The 16290-nt window shown below is 36.6% G+C and overlaps 1 pseudogene; it reads right to left on the bottom strand.

Annotated features, from left to right (window-relative positions):
• Positions 1–1713: 1713 nt before the first annotated feature.
• LOC102546017 (large ribosomal subunit protein eL8 pseudogene) overlaps positions 1714–16290 on the bottom strand; it is a 78227-nt pseudogene continuing 63650 nt past the window's right edge.

The raw sequence follows: 16290 nt of genomic DNA, 5'->3' as shown, positions 1-16290 counted from the left end.
AAAACCTCTTTCCTCTCCTCTCTTAGTTTCTCTGCCTGGGGCCCTGTGAATTAAACTGACAAAAGACAGATTAACAAGAGAAAAAAAAATGTAGTTTATTACCATGTGTAGTGTGCCTACATGCAGGAGAAACTGAGTGATGAGTAACTCAAAGGAGTGGTTAGAAATGTGACTTATCTAGAATCTTAACAGAGAACAACATATGTGTAGAAAAATGACAAAGCAAGAGAAAAGATTTTAGGCTTCCAGGGTGGCAAACTGTGAGAAGGCAAATATATGGAGGAAACTGTGAGAGTAATGTTTGTGCTTGCCCATCTTGATGCCAACTTCCCCTCTTCATCATGGCCATAAAACTTCTCAGGAGAGAGAATTTATGGCAGTCCTCATACCCCAAAAGTTTTGTCAGTTAAGGAAGCTTTGGAAAGGTTTCTTTTCCATCTATTAAATTTCAAATGCCTTCAGCTCAAAATAAGGGACACATTTTGGGGTGTCACATTTTGTCCCCTATTATATATACGTATATACACACACATACATATATTTGTTAAAAGCGAAGGTGCTCAATTCAATACAATCCGGAAGCACTGCCCTACCCTGGCTCCATCTGGCTAACATTGAAACAAGCTCCTACCATTCTTATGAGTTACTCAGCTTCTGCCAGATTATCCTCCTTGTATTGTTTGAATACTCTAGTAAACATGCTCCTACCTCAGGGCTTTGTGCTTGCTGTTCCCTCTACCTGGAATGCTGGCCCCTCAAACATTTACAAAGCTATTCCCTCCCTTTCATCAAGGTCTTGTGTAAAAGTCACTTCATCTGAGAGGACTACTTCGTCAGTTCTAGGGAAAAACAGCAACTCTCTGTCACTACGTACTGTCTTCTCTGCTTCCCGTATCCCACGGCACTTACCACCTCTCTACAGCATGGCATATGTTGGTATGAACCTGTTGGATTTTTCTGAGGTCTACTTCTTCTCACTAAATATAAATTTCTTAAAAACCTGGATATCTAATTTATCTACATTCAACTTTTCTCTTTTCTAGAGGCACAGGGTAATGGGAGTGTGAAAGACAACAGTGACAAGGAGATTTTTGGGGATTAATGTTTCCCATGTTTCACTTTTAGGGGCAAAATACACCTTGCATAAAGGACAGTCAAAGATCTACTATAAATGGGACTCAAAATATCATCTGCGTAAATGCACAATCAGCAGAGTGCCTGAAGCACAAATTACAAGGACAGGGAAGCACCTTTGGTAAAGATGCTGATAGAGACCTTTTAATGGTTCTATAGAAAAACAAGGTGACATTGGTTTTATTGAAAGGAAATATATTAGCCTCTAGTATTTTTAAAATGCAGACAAATTACAGGATTAGAGGCAAGAGTCTATTACATCTCTTCATATTGAATGACTGTTGAGAAATAAGTACTTTCTTGAAATGATATTGAAAAGCACAGTGCTAGCTTTTGTAAAGAATATGTGAGAAAGATAATAGTGAGAAGGGTATAATTCTTGATCTAAAATGAAGAACCAGGGAGGTGAATATCCAAGATAGCATATACACAAAAGTTAGAAATCAGTGGATTATTTTAACATCTATAAACCAAACCTGTTAATGGAAATACTCTACATTAGCTTTTTCCCCCCACCTCAGTCAACAATAGCTGAAGAATAATTTTTATTTACTGTACAGAAAACTCAATAGTATACCCTTAGCCCAGTTTGGTGGCCAGTTCTTTGGCCTTTGCCTTTTCCAGCTTGGCAATGAGAGCCCCTGATGCTGGCCCCAGGACATTGTCCCCCAAGTAAGGGTGGCTCTCATCATATCTGTTGTAATTGGTCCTGAGAGCTTCCACCAGATTAGCCAGAGCTCCTTTGTCTTTTAGGTTAACTAGTGTGAAGGCAAGGGTGGTACAGATCTTCCTGTGGACTAGACGCCCCCACCTGGCTTTCCATTTGATGATGCAGGCAGGCAGGAAGACAACCGGCTTAATAGGATCCACATTATGTGCAATCACAACAACTTGTGCCTCCTTGTTCCCCACCAAGGTGGTGGCACTATTAGCCCCTGCTTGGGAGACAGCTGGCCTCTTGGTGGGAACATCACCTTGGCTGGCAGCTTTCTTCTTGGGCTACGCCAACAATCTCTGCTTCTCCTCCTGCTTTGTCTCTGGTCTGCACTTGTGAGCCAGCTTAAGCAGCTGTGTAGCTGTTTGGAGTCCAGGGTCTGGTTAACTGGGTGAACTGGTTAATTGCAAAAGGCACTTTTAACTGCTCATAGAGGATAGCCCTTTGCAGCTGCAGCCAAAGTAGCTGGGCCATTTGACAAAGTGGGTGAAGTGCCTTTTGGGCTGTATGTCCTGCCAATGACAAAATTCCTGGGCCTCTTCTCAAATAGGGGATTTACCACCTCCTTGGCTCCCTGCTTCTTCATGACAGCAGGGACTAAGGCTACATTAACAACAACTCTATCAAGTAAATGCCATTATTTTCCACTGTTAACAGAAGGAAAATAATATAAAATCACATAACTGATATTTAATCAGACCAGGATTTGGACACAAAATGACAGCCACCAGAGATTTTCATTTCAGTTGTGAAATATAAAGAGTCATGTATATTATACACAAAAAACTATAAACCATTGATGAAGGAAATTAAAGAAGACTTTAAAAAATGGAAAGATATCCCATGCTCTTGGATTAGAAGAATCAATATTGTTAAAATGGTCACACTGCCCAAGGCAATCTACAGATTTAATGCAATCCCTATCAAATTACCTAGGACATATTTCACAGAACTAGAACAAATCATAATAAAAATTATATGGAACCACAAAAGACCTAGAATTGCCAAAGCATTACTGAAGAGAAAGAAAGAGACTGGAGGAATAACTCTCCCAGACTTCAGACAATACTATAGAGCTACAGTCATCAAGACAGCATGGTATTGGTACAAAAACAGACATATAGACCAATGGAACAGAATAGAGAGCCCAGAAATGAACCCACAAACTTTTGGTCAACTAATCTTTGACAAAGGAGGCAAGAATATACAATGGAATAAAGACAGTCTCTTCAGCAAATGGTGTTGGGAAAACTGGACAGCAGCATGTAAAGCAATGAAGCTAGAACACGCCCTTACACCATACACAAAAATCAACTCAAAATGGATCAAAGACTTAAATATAAGACAAGATACAATAAACTTCCTAGAGGAAAACATAGGCAAAACATTATCTGACATACATCTCAAAAATGTTCTCCTAGAACAGTCTACTCAAGCAATAGAAATAAAAGCAAGAATAAACAAATGGGACCTAATGAAACTTACAAGCTTCTGCACAGCAAGGAAACCATAAGTAAAACAAAAAGACAACCTACGGAATGGGAAAAAAATTTTTGCAAATGAAACCGACAAAGGCTTGATCTCCAGAAAATATATGCTCATATGACTTAATGAGAAACAACCAAACAACCCAATTCAAAAATGGGCAAAAGACCTAAACAAGCAATTCTCCAAGGAAGAAATACAAATGGTCAATAGGCACATGAAAAAATGCTCAGTATCACTAAGTATCAGAGAAATGCAAATCAAAACTACAGTGGGGTTATCACGTCACATCAGTCAGAATGGCCATCATTCAAAAGTCCACAAACAACAAATGCTGGAGAGGCTGTGGAGAAAGGGGAACCCTCTTACACTGCTGGTGAGAATGCAGTTTGGTGCAGCCACTGTGGAAAACAGTATGGAGATTCCTCAAAAGACTAGGAATAGACTTACCATATGACCCAGGAATCCTGCTCCTGGGCATATATCCAGAAGGAATCCTACTTCAAAATGACATCAGCAGCCCAATGTTCATAACAGCACTATTTACAATAGCCAAGACATGGAAACAGACTAAATGTCCATCAACAGATGACTGGATAAAGAAGAAGTGTATATTTATTCAATGGAATACTAGTCAGCCATAAAAACCGACAACATAACACCATTTGCAGCAACATGGATGCTCCTGGAGAATGTCATTCTAAGTGAAGTAAGCCAGAAAGAGAAAGAAAAATACCATATGAGATCGCTCATATGTGGAATCTAAAAAAAACAAAACAGAAATACAAAACAGAAACAGACTCATAGACATAGAACACAAACTTGTGGTTGCCAAGGGGGCGGAGGGTGGGAAGGGATAGACGGGATTTCAAAATTGTAGAATAGATAAACAAGATTATATTGTATAGCAAAGGGAAATATGCACAAGATCTTATGGTAGCTCACAGAGAAAAAAATTTGACAATGAATATATATATGTTCATGTATAACTGAGAAGTTGTGCTCTACACTGGAATTTGACACAACATTGTAAAATGATTATAAATCAATAAAAAAAGGTTAAAAAAAAGAGTCATGTAAATTTTAAGAAATAGATTCTCTTATAGTCAATGAAAAGGAATGAGAATACCCAATGTTCTTTTTGAGACACTGTGCCTGATATTCATAATACACGCCCATATCATTAAGGGATAATCTCTAGTTATTCATGGGTATCTAGAAACTTTGGAAAATCCAGACCAATGGTACAGCTTATAAAAAGAAAGAAGGGAAAAAGGAGGGAGTAAAAGGGGAAGGGTAGAGGCCAAACCATTTAAAATGCTCTATAGCTTTCAATCTGAAGAATTCTTACTCATTCTCTTTGACCAAATTAAAACATCTCCTACCTCAAAAGTTTTTCATCACCAATGCATTCTTTCTTCTTCATTCCCATGAGCTACCACAATATTTTGTTCAAATTACTGTAGTAGTACATACATTCTTGCACAATGTTGGTTATATAATAAACTGTGCTATTTAAAATTATAACATATCAGATATTATGAAATGTAGAATAAGACTTTTTTATGACCCAACAGTGTCATGGATTTATGACTAACTTAACTAAATTTCTGTTTACTTGCTTGATGATAGATTTCGAGATGTTATTCAACTAACAACAGGGCAGTATGATTAAAAAGAATATTTATAGAATGGAAAATCAGTTTACTCTCTGACAATGAGATAAATATGATAAAGACAAATCCAAGTATCAAAAGATATGATATATTATTTTGTTTACATGCTACACTTAGGTGTTCATAAAACAATTTTACCATAACAAAATAGGAAATAAAAATACCAGTTGTAAGCCAACAGGAAACCCAACATATCTTCCTCATTTTTTAGCCCTAAGTAAACATCTTGGCATGGAAAAAAAATTGTATCTTGTCATATTTACACAAAGTGTTCAAATAAAATGTAACAGCTGTTACTACAGTGTGAAAAGGCTGCTGGAGCAACAGAAGTCTTAGATATGTTACTTTGCAAATAGTGATACTAAAACAGCAGAGCTCATTAACAACTGATGCCCACTTATATAAGAAGTTGTTCAATTGCTCATAGCTCATAGCTGATGAAATATGAGACTGCTGTATCTTCAAAATCTGTGCATTTCTTCCATGAGACCTATTGTAAAGATGTCTTCTACATTTTTTGCAGTAAAGATGCTAAAATTAGTGGGTGTACAATGAAAGTAGAAATACAGTTGAAAATCCAGAAGCTTTTGTTTCCTTGAAAAACAATTAAATGGCACCACTGTCAAATTTATACACCTAAGGCTAAGTACTCAGGTGATTTTGTAAAGCAGCAAGTAGAGCAAATAAAAAAATAAAACAAAATACAAATGAAAGCAACAGCCTTAAATTTGTTTGGGAACGTATTTAGAAGGCCTCTTTTACAAGTAGTGTATAAAGTTCAACTAGTCATATTGCTTAAATGAAACTGCATCTCACCATGTCCAAATCCCTAAGTTAAAGAGAAGATAAAACTTAACCTCAGACACTCACCATTAAAAAGAAAAGAAAAAAAAAACTTGCTTCTCCCTTGACCTTAGCTGAAAATGGACATCTAAATAATATTTCAAAAGTGCATTACAGTGTCTACAACAGGAATCTGACAGGTGACAGTGAGGAAACTGCTGTTCTTTGTTATAACACTAAGCGTTTAATATTTAGCTATTAAAATGTTTAAAAGTTAAGCTGTAATAACAAAAGTTTGTTAAAATTTCATATCTATTCTTAGAAATAGAATTTTTATGAGAGCGATGATTGCCCTCACTCTCAGATTTTGTCAAGACACAGGATTTGGATAATAAATTTAGAAGAAATAGAGGAAACAGAAATAAAACCAAATGCAACCTTTTCAAAGAACACAGCCCCCTGTTTTTGACAGTGTAGAGTAGAGAACTGAATTAGCTTTTTAAACAATGTTTTACATTTTCGTATGTAACCTGGAAGTTGAACAACTCCTTTTGACATATCCAAAATGCAAATTTACTTCTACCACCCATTGCCCCTTTAAAATATACTTAGAATGGTAATTGTCTGGGCTTTCCTGCTCACTCTTAGATAAAATTTGTTCTAGGTATACTTCAAATTGCTACTCACAAACACAATTCAGTAATTAGAATGTTTGGTCCAAGATATTCATCACCACTCAGAACTTGGACTTAACAGTATATTTTTAAGAGTTTGTATTAACACCAACATGTTTCAGGCTGGACGCTTTGAAGATTAAAGATGGGTATAGCTGGTTTTTCTATGTATTCATCTAAATTTTTCTCGTAAACAACTCTTTTCCCTGCCTTCTTTTCTAGATGCTGTTTTCAAGGTAAGGACAGTTCTTACTTGAATCATCATTCAGCTCTGGGTGCCTGACATACTTTGCGAGTGTTTCTTTTCTTAGTTTTTCTAAGGTTCCCTGCAGACCACCTTTCCCCTGCCTTACTCTTGACTGCTATTCTAAGTGGTCCTTTGCCTGAACTCTGAATATACACCTGCAGCTTCTTGCTGCTTTGTTCCCTCCGTGACTCCAGGTGGCGCTATTAGACAGAAATCAGGACAGCTTGCTTTCTCCACAGTTTACAACCGCTAGGAGAGAATCCTATAAGCATTCATCCACTGTTAGGCTATATCCAGTGAGTGTATGTAGATCAACCCCCAAATAGCATCACTTTTCAAGGAGTTATTAATTCCTTTTTCTTTGCAACAGTTCCAAGGTGGGAGTCAGATCCTAGTCCACCCTGCCTCCCAAATAAAGGCATAACATATTAAGCATTCCATAGATCTTGGTGTGGGTCTGCACCCTACATGAACGTTTAAGCAGAGAGAGGGAGAAGTAGGGGGAAAGAATATCACATCATATTACTATTCAAAAATATTTCTGAATGAAAATATCTCCTCCTAATATCTTCTTCCCCAAAACCCTTTCTCCTTTCTTTCTCTCATCTCTTATATACTTGAGGTGAGAGGATCCAAAACACTAAAGTCAACTGATTTTAATTACTTTACATTTTCTTTGTAGATTCTTCAAATGGTGATTCATCTTTGGAATGTCATATCTACTGCATATTAGACTCAAAGTTAAGCTATTATACTTAAAAAATCTTTATTATGTAATAGTGAAATGACACTGCCTTCAGAAGGCATCTTGGATACTTAATTATATCCAGATGCATTTATAAGAAGCATCTGAGCAAGAAACCATCAGGAGATTAAAGGAAGCATGAAAGAATCAGGCCATAGACTAGAAGAGACAATCAGTTTCAGTTTAGGATCCTAGAATACATTTTCTGTTGAATGGGGGCAATGCTGAGATATAAAATAGATTCCTGCAAGATTTGTTCACTTACTTGCTGATTTGTTCATTCATTCATCAATTCATAAAAATAAACATGAATATCTTGTCTGTAACAAGCTAAATGCAGTGAGCTGAAATGGTGGGTAAGAATATCAAATAGTAGTCATATTTTATAGAACTAGCCAAATGATGCCAAATTATTTAATCATAAACTTAATTAAATATACACAAACATGAAACTAGTAATTATTGTATCACTTATACAACTAAAAAAACAAAAATTACTAAATAAATTTAAATTACATAAAAATATTGAGAAATTAGACAATAAATGAATGTAATGTGGCAGATAATGTTTTACTGAAATTAAATCAACTCTTAAAATATAAGAACAGTGTTGCCACACCAGCATGGATTTTTTGAGTTCAGTATAGTTACTCTAGTTTCAGGTATGTGATTATTCCACTCTGGAATCAATTTTGTTTTAGTTATTCAAACTACTGTAAAATTTGAGCATGCCATGAGGTCCCATAGCCTTGGCTTAGCAAAAATATTTAATTTTTCCTTGACCTCCATTCTTTTCTCATTAATCTGAAATCATTAAAAAGTAAAATGATTTGTTGACTCACCGAATCATAAAGTAAATCCACCTACTAAATTCATTCTATAACGTTGCCATTATAGTTACAATTAACTATGTAGCTCTAAGGTAACCACTGAAATAATGCAAACTATACTACATTGTTTAACTTAATTTAAAATTGAAGTAAATGCAGCCACTTAAAAATTCCTTACAGTAACCACCAGGAAAAAGGAGGAGAGAGAGGAGGAGCAGTGGGAAAAGGAGGAGAAATATGGGGGACCTTCAGGAATATATGGCTCCCAGGGAGACACCGATTTAGATCACGTGTTCCTGTATACCATAAAGTATAAAGTTTAAAGTTAGTTTATAAAACAGTATTTAATTTTATATTAGCCTATATATATCCCCTTAAAACTTTTTTTAATTATTTTTAATTATTTTATATATATATAAATATTTGGGGCATGCAAGTAAGTTATGAAGTATGAAAGAGTACTTGAGAACCTGAAGACAATTTAAGAACTGCAACCTTACTATAACAAACTCTAACTCTCTCCATCCGATACTTTCCTCATTCAGGATTGCAAATCCCTGCTGGCCTCCTTCCCAGTCGAGAGGTAATAACATCTTGAATTTTAAACACATCATCCACTTTGCCTTTTTATTTATATTTTACGACATGTTTATCTTTAAACAATATATTGTTTCATTTTACTAATTTTTCATTTTTAAATGGTATTATCATCTATACAAGTATTCTATATTTCATTTTCACTTATTTACTTGTTGCTGGCTCACTTTCATTATTCTGCCTTTTTCTTCTCATGTAGTTCAAAGGTAATCAATTTATATTTATTTCTTGAAATGTCAACATTGATCAGAGTCTAAATCTATTGTTATTTTTATTGCCCCCAGAGATTCTCATTCAGGGTGACTGTGTGTGTGTCTGTGTGTGAGATATGTGATTGTGAGTCCATTACATAGTACTTCCTAATTTGTGGAAACCTGGGGCCTAAGTTAATGACGCTGTCTCTCAGAGAGTACGTTCATTCCTTCTGCTGGGATCAAGGGTGTGCTACTGACATGGAACTATCCCATGTCCATTGTCTTCTCTCATGATGGAACTGACACCTGTTCATATTCCCACCCTACAGAGAACCCTCCCATTTCCATAAGCTTAGTACTATTTTTGGCCACTGAGAACCTTCTAGAGTGTGCTGCAAGCCCCCAAATCCATAAGATTAATGTTTATGCAGAATTTAGTTATTTCATAGTAAGCTTCAAGAAGTATCTTTGCAGGAAATGTGCTAGAAGCAGGTACCATAATTGGCTGTTCAAATTATACCTGGTTTTTTTTTTTTATCATGTATATATAAAATGGAATTTGTTTAAGAAATCAAGAGTTTTCATAAAACAAAGGATAGAGAACAAAGAATCATTGGATTTTAATAAATTGCTTGTTCACAGTTGGTGACATTTATTTCAAAATGCATTACAAAAGTATACATCAATCAAGTAAAATATACATACACACTGTTTTAATATAATCACACAAATATTTCTTCACATTATTGAGTTTCTCTGTGGAGAGCCTTTCTCTGTGTGTGTGTGTGTGTGTGTGTGCGCGCGCGCGCGCGCGCGCGCGCGCGTGCGTTGAAAGGGAGTGGTAGTCAATGAAAAGCTTCTTATTTTAGTTTTGAAGTTCTTTGGTCTAGTCGTGTAATTTGCATAGCAAGAGATCATCAGCTTCTCACTGGGGGTATCACATGTACTTGAATTAGTTTACATTGGAAGATTCCAGTTACCAAAATAACGGTATTTCCTAGTCAACTATCTCTCCTCTACTTCTTATATTCAAGGTAATTCAAAGTGAAGTTATTAACAGTAGAACTGTTTGACAGAGATGGATACCTATGTTTGACCAATCTAACCTCTTAGCATATTCCTCAGAATGTATAATTAGGACAAGCTTCATACAGACTGGTCATGGAATGAAAAGACCTAGGTCATGAGGGTTAAATGGTGGCTAGCTTCTGTTGACCACGAAGGTAAGGGAACAGAAAAGACTAGTCTAGAGAGAAGAAAGACTAAAGCAGTAGAAGAGAAAGGTCAGAAGTGAAAGATGGAACTGTGATTCTTAAGTGCTTCTTATTGCATGGTTCCAATCCCTTCGTTAGGACCTCATATCTTTGTGTTCCATGAGATGCCACTATGCCCTTAAAAAACAAAATATATATATATATACATATGTATATAAATATATATATACATATATATATTTACTGTCTTGCCTTTTCTTTCTTGAATTTATTCTGTTATTTGCAACCAAAGAGCCAAATTAATTTTAACCTAAGCTTTGGATAAAAGCACAGAAAAGAAAAGTTCCCTATTAGCAAGATTATTATGCTTATCAGATCAACTATGCAACTCTGACAAGTTACTTAACCTGTCCTATATAAAATGCAAGCAAGATATTCCTAGCTTTTGTATCAATTAAGTGAAGCAACACGTAAAGAATGCTTAGAACAGTGCCTTCACATGGTAAATAGTACGTGTGGTTGACTTCTGTTTGTATTACCACCATTTTGTAAGTTTTAAATTTGTCAATTCCATGTTATATGCCGCATTTAATGCAACAAGAAGCAATGCCACCCTTTCTGGAGTGAGTTAACCGTGCTTCTTTAAAGAAGGAAAGGAAGATAAAGGAGAAAAATGTAAATAATTACTCATAAATCAGTGTTTTATCTAATAGATGAAAAAAACTATTTTAAAAAAGTTTAAAAGTAAAACTTAAAAAAATACGTTTGCCACATTTTAGGTTGCTGTTTCTAATATGGACCACATTGTCATTCTGAAAATAAACTAAATAACTCTCAAGAGTTATAATGATGAAAAGTAAAAATCCTTAAATATGTCACAATTTCTCTCCATGGTTTTATGTTCAACAAACCTGCTGCTTTAGCATAAAAAGACATTTGAAATGAGAATAGTTTACTATTAATGAAACATGGAGTCAAGGTCACAGTAATGTCTGGCCTGCAGTGAAGTACTTCCTTTAGATTCTTAGGCTTCTCTTGAAGAACGGATATGCTCAGCTTTAAATAATAAACTAAACTGGTCTTTCTTCTGTCAGAGCATTGGCCAGGTGGCCAGAAAGATAACGTGACAACTGTAAGGAGGAATTTCCTTCTCCTTCATAACTTCTGAATTCTTTCATTGCTCTTCAAATGCTGGCAAGCAAAGCAAGAACGTTCTTGTGAGAGGATGGAAGGAAAAGCACATTCCAATTAAAGACAGCAAATTCATCAGTGAACACAGCCATATATTTCTAAAACTAAACCAAAGTATTGCCTCTTCTCTTCTTTTTTGAAAAGGCTAAATTATATATAACTTAAATCTATCTATCTATCTATCTATCTATCTATCTATCTATCTATCTATCATCTATCTACCTACCTACCTACCTATCTATCCCCTGAATAAACATTGTGAGCAATGTATCTAGGGACCCTCTAAGCTGTCAAGCAGAAAATAGAAAACTGTATGATGTCTATCACAATTTGAGTAAAATTTAAAATTACTGGGAAAACTATCAAAGTATGTTAAATAGATTCATGTGATATGTTATGCTAACTTATTTTTCCTGCAAAGGAATTTACTTGGGATTTTATAAAATTGGCATCAATCACTATACACAGTGCTGCTGGTAGACTGGTTGTCAAACTAGTAATCTTTCTTTAGTGGAGGCTCGCGAGATATTCCTCCTCTGCCAAATTTACTGCCTGAAAATCAAGTGTTGTATGTGGTCATAGGTGCTCAATTTGCACCCAGTCTGTTTGGACTATGAGACAGTAAGGAGGGTACCCCTCAGAAGATGGGCATCATATTAGTGTGTGTGTGTGTGTGTGTGTGGTGTGTGTGTGTGTGTGTGTGTGTGTGTGTGTGTGTGTGTGTGTGTGTGTGTGTGTGTCTGGTATAGCAGATACAACAGAGTGACTTAAAACAAGACACATTTAGTAACTTAGAGCTCGCTAGATCAGAAGTCTGACACAGGTTTCCCCTGGCAAAATCAAGAGCTTGGCAGGACTGAGTTCTTTTCTATGAACTCTGGGGGGAAATCTGTTTCCTTGTCTCTTCCAGTTTCTAGAGGTTTCCCTTGGATCAAGACCCCCTTTCTCCAAATTCAAAAGGGCAGACTGAATCCCCCTCACACTGCGTCATTAAAATCTCCCTTTCTGCATTTCTAGTCCACTTGAAGTGGTAACATTGGGCCCATCTTGATAATCTAGAATAATCTCTTTATGTTAAGGTCAGCTGCTTAGCAAATTTATTTCCACCTGCAACTTAATTACCTTTTGCCATGTAACAGAATATATTCACACGTTCCTAGGTTTAGGACGTGGATACCCTGGGGGTGAGGAAATGCATTATTCTGCCTCCCACAGGGACGATAGGTACTTTCTCTGTTGAACTGCTCAATGCTAATTTTCATAGTAAAGATTAATAACCTGATGTCTGCATTTGATACAGTTGTATAATCATGGATATGAAATAGAAGCTTTATTTGATATTCATGTAAGAGACTGGTTACTGTCAATAGAAAGATAGAATAATTATTGGAAAGGCTACCTGTTTCATTTCAAAGTGAAATGAGTAACAAACTGTGGATGCAATTTACTCTACTTACTGAAAATCAAAATAATGAATGTCATATGGAGTGTTCATTATTCCTTTGATAAACTCAGTTTGGCAATTTTATAAACAACCAAGCAAACTGTGAATATGACAACATGATAAAACTAAATAGGGTTGTTAAAAGACACACAGGCAAAATAACTAGAAGGGGAAATAAGACTATATACAATGCTGAAAAAAGCTAACAAAACAAATCAGTTGCTAATTTTAGATTAAAAATCAACATCATCTTCTTTACCTTGACAAATCATATATCTGGCCAAGCAATGCATACATTAAGCATAGCACACATGAAACATAACACTTCGTTTTTAGAATTTACATTTTTTAGAATAATTATTTCAATTCAGGTAGTATTGTGCTAAAAATAACAAAAAATGAACATTTGTAGTAATCTTTTATAACTGTACTTCTGGTCTTCCTGACATAGAGTAAAGCCAAGCATTTACTATGTGTGAGAAACAAAAATTTTACATATTCTAGTTCATGAAGCCTGCAAAGAACTACCACGAGGAAATCAGTATGATCCCCACTTCATAGATTTAGAAACTGAAGCGCTGAGAGATTAAATAATTTGCTTAGCGATATCTTGGCAGGTAAGAAGTAGCTGACATTTCTAACGTATACTTCTTGGCTCCACAACCAAAGTGGTGCTCTCCTGCCTTCTGACTTGGGTGACATTTAAGTATCTTTCCTCTTATACGTAAGAAGCCTAACAGTTTGAACTGTTGAATTTTCAACAGTTATCCCATATATTATATATAAAGAGAGAGGGAGGATTCATTTTACATACTATTAGGTGGTTTACATATCTTGTTCCCAGAGAGGACTTATATATAATACATGAATATAATGTATAATATATAATATATGTGTTAGTCATCCAACTACTACATTTCAACCTCAAAATACAGACTTTATGCTGTCCAAATGTACAGCACTGTAAAAAGAAAACCCCAATAATCAGAAACAGCAATTTAATAGAGTCAGTCAGGAGACCAAAAGGGGTAGTTCCCATGTCCTGTGACAACAGCAAGGCCCAAGAAGAAGAAAGTCCTTTCGGGCAAGGACGCAGTCAATAAAAAGCCAGGAACTCTTTGTTTACTCGAGCCCTCCCCAACCCCCGATTTCCTGTTTCTCTCTATGAAAGCATTCTCCTTCCATTGCCATTCGGGGAATCATACATGATTTGCTGCAGTTGCATAGTGAAACTGCAATTCTCTGCTGATCCTGCATAAACTCACCTTTCCTGCAGAAACATCTGGCAGTCTATTTGTTTCAGATTAACATTTCTGTGGTCCATACAGGGACCAGGGAAGACCCCCAAATGCTCCGGGGCTGGTGAGCAAATAGGTATGATATCCACAATTGAGTCTGCCGCTGCTCACTGCTTTTCTCACTGACCCTGGAGTTTGAAGGAGCATCTCTTTCTCCTGGATCCAAGCTCACACCCTCTTTGCATTTGAAGCTCTCCAGGCTTTATTAAGGATCTATTTTAAGGTTCTGTCTTTCTGGTTAAGGCCTTCCTTGCTCTGCATGTGAGTACTTGGTTTGGCACTTTGGTCTGACTTTGACATCAGATTGTTTCAATCAAATCCGGCTGAAAATGCCTTTGGCCTATTCCTTTAAGAACAGGGGCTGCTTCACTAAAATTGTTCCAGTTGTCCAGCCTTTGGCCTATTCCTATGGAATAGAGGTTACTGTATAGAAATTGGCTGAAAAGCCTTTGGCATGGCTCTTCTCAGACCAAGCTGTTTCCTTAGAATTGGCTGGGATTAGCTTGCAAGCTGTTTGAGTTATAAGCTGTTTGAGCTATTTGAAAAGTGTTTTTTAACTCTAGAGAAAAACCTCTCAGAAATGGGATTCCGATTATGTAAATATTTTGAGGGTGCCCTCCACTGCAGGGATTCTGGTTGGTTTTATGTTTAAAAATAGTGCTCCTTCCTCATGTGCCTTTCTAAATAAAACGGGCTGACCAAAAGCAACTTAGACTATCAATAGTCATTATGGGGAACTTCTGAAGTCCCCAAACTTAATATCCCTAAAATTGAATAGGAATGTTTGTTGTAATTGATATTTTGAGACTTCTAAATGTTATCAGAAACCTAAAATCGCCTCCTTACTAAAGGAGATTTTAAGACTAAGTGAGAAAAACAAATGATTAAAGAAAGGTAAAAGGGCTCCTGAAGTCTCAGGCTCTTCCCTGGCTTCTTGGTCTTTGGGCTTAGCCTCTGGCATCATCTTGTCTCTCTCGTTTGGGCTCCTTGTGGCTAGACTCTACCTCTGGTGCCATCTTCCTTCCTTCCTTCTTGCCACCTATGCCTCCTCTATACCCTCAAATCCCCCATGCTAATTCTCTCACCAAACTTCTATTTTTCTCTAAAACTCTCCCTACTCCCTTTCCCTCTGAACTTGTAGGGAACTTTCCTTTTAAGAGCAAGTCTTCTGAGAATCCAGAGACTAAGCCTAATTTCCCATATTCCCTGCACTGAAGCTGAACCGTGAGCCACAGTCAAAGATTTTCCCAAAGTAACCAAAGAGCCTCACATATTTGCTGACAAATTTAATACAGCCACTCAAACTTAATCTGGTTTCTCTGACTTACATAAGCTAGTTCATATGCTTGTCAGTGAAGGCCAAGCCCAGGACTGGATGAAAATCATTAACTGGGAAAATCTTGAGAAGTCTCTAGAATTATAAGTGGGAGACCAGCCCACTGACTTATTATATGATCAGGCTTGGGCAATCTCTAAGTGATTTCATTGAGCAATTCCTAGGGATTTTCTAAAACCTGTTGATTGGAACAAAATTCAGGCCTGCACACAAAAATCTGATGAGCCTGTTCATGATTATTACAATCAACTTCAGATTGCTTTTAAAGGGAAGTCTGGTTTTCCTTCAGGGGTTAATCCTACCCAGGGAGCTTCTAAGTCTATATTTCTTAATGGGCTGAACCAGGACCTTTCCTTTATAGTAAAAAGTACCAGGATGGAATGGGAAACTATATCCACTCCAGATTATGGCAAACCAAATCTCTCACACTCTAGATGAATCATCTCAAAAAAGGGCCACTGAAATTCTTAATCTTCAGCTCCAGTAAATGAGGCTTCTAAATGGAACCAAAACCCTCCTTGTTTATGCTCTTCTTCCAAAGAGCCAGAACATTAGAAAAGAGACTGTTACACATTTAAGTACTTTAGGTGCCTTCAGCCGTCTAATCAGTCTTTCCAACATCCTCCCAATTCTTAATGAAGGGGTTCCAAGAAACTACAGGGGCTCTTCCCAATCCTTCCTTTTAACTGGCTCAGAGAAACATGCCTCTAGATTGGGACTGAATGTC

The sequence above is a fragment of the Vicugna pacos genome, chromosome 3, assembly GCF_048564905.1.
Source record: "Vicugna pacos chromosome 3, VicPac4, whole genome shotgun sequence".
NCBI classification, from domain to species: domain Eukaryota; kingdom Metazoa; phylum Chordata; class Mammalia; order Artiodactyla; family Camelidae; genus Vicugna; species Vicugna pacos.
This window is presented reverse-complemented; position numbering and strand designations above follow the sequence as displayed.